Here is a 1,220-nt window from a genome sequence, read left to right as displayed (position 1 = left end):
CTTTGGCTCAGAGCAGCGCAATGTAGCTAAAAGGGATGAAGGGTTTTCTGTGTGTGTGTGTGTGTGTGTGTGTGTGTGTGTGTGTGTGTGTGTGGCTTTACATTTTCATATTTGTATTCTTCACATTCTTTTTCTCCTCTTTTTACTATTCTCATATCCTAATCTCTTTCCCTCCTACTCTCTCTCTCTCTCTCTCTCTCTCTCTCTCTCTCTCACTCACTCTTTCCGCCTCTTACATCGTCTTTATTTGGGCATGAATTCCTTTATCCTACGATACTTGCTTCCATCTCTCTCTCTCTCTCTCTCTCAATTACTCAAATCCACCTTCACCCATTTTCTTCGTCAGTGTCGAAAATTTGGCTAAAAGAAAGAATTACGCCCGCTTTCAGTCTTTAGCGAATTTCCTACTTGTTAATTGTATCTTCTGGGGAAATAACCCACCTCCACCCGACGCTTGATGCACGGGGAGAGAGAGTGGAAGGTTTTTGGAGTTCTGTATAAGTTAATGTGGTGGAGTGGGTGTGTTTCTCTCTCTTTCTGTGTGTGTGTGTGTGTGTGTGAGAGAGAGAGAGAGAGAGAGAGAGAGAGAGAGAGAGAGAGAGAGAGGTGAACAGAGTTACATAGCACTGAATAATTTAGAGAGTCCTTCGTGTTCCTTACCCCCTCCCCTCTCCCACCGCCCCCACCCCCCCTTCTTTCTACTGCAACACTGATTTTATCATCATCATCATCACCACCACTACCACCACCACCACCACCACCCTATACACTATGCTCTGTTCCCTTCAACTGGGCCTAAAATTGCCATCTCCCTTGAATACTGAAATGTTACAAGAGACTAACAGTAGAATATATTGCTAGTCACAAAGAAGTGCTATTGAAAGGATGTAGAGCCAAAGTCAAGAAGAAGTGCCATGAAAAGGATCTAGAGCCCTAGTCACGAAGTGCTTTGGAAAGAGTGTACTGCCGTAGTCACGAATAAATGCTATGGAATGGATGTAGAGCCATGGTCACGAGGAAGTGCAATGGAAAGGATGTACAGCCCTAGTCACGAATGAATTCTATGGAAAGGATATAAAGCCATAGTCACGAGGAACTGCTATGGAAAGACGGCTGTAGTATTATATCCAGCCACTGAGCAAAGGGAAATAAGCAGCAAAAGGAATAAGCTCTGAGCCAACTTAGAGTGAATGGAGTATATCATGAATGTTGAAAGGAAA

This window comes from Coenobita brevimanus, chromosome 116 (assembly GCF_032717465.1).
Source record: "Coenobita brevimanus isolate Jiangsu-jjx chromosome 116, ASM3271746v2, whole genome shotgun sequence".
Taxonomy (NCBI): domain Eukaryota; kingdom Metazoa; phylum Arthropoda; class Malacostraca; order Decapoda; family Coenobitidae; genus Coenobita; species Coenobita brevimanus.
This window is presented reverse-complemented; position numbering follows the sequence as displayed.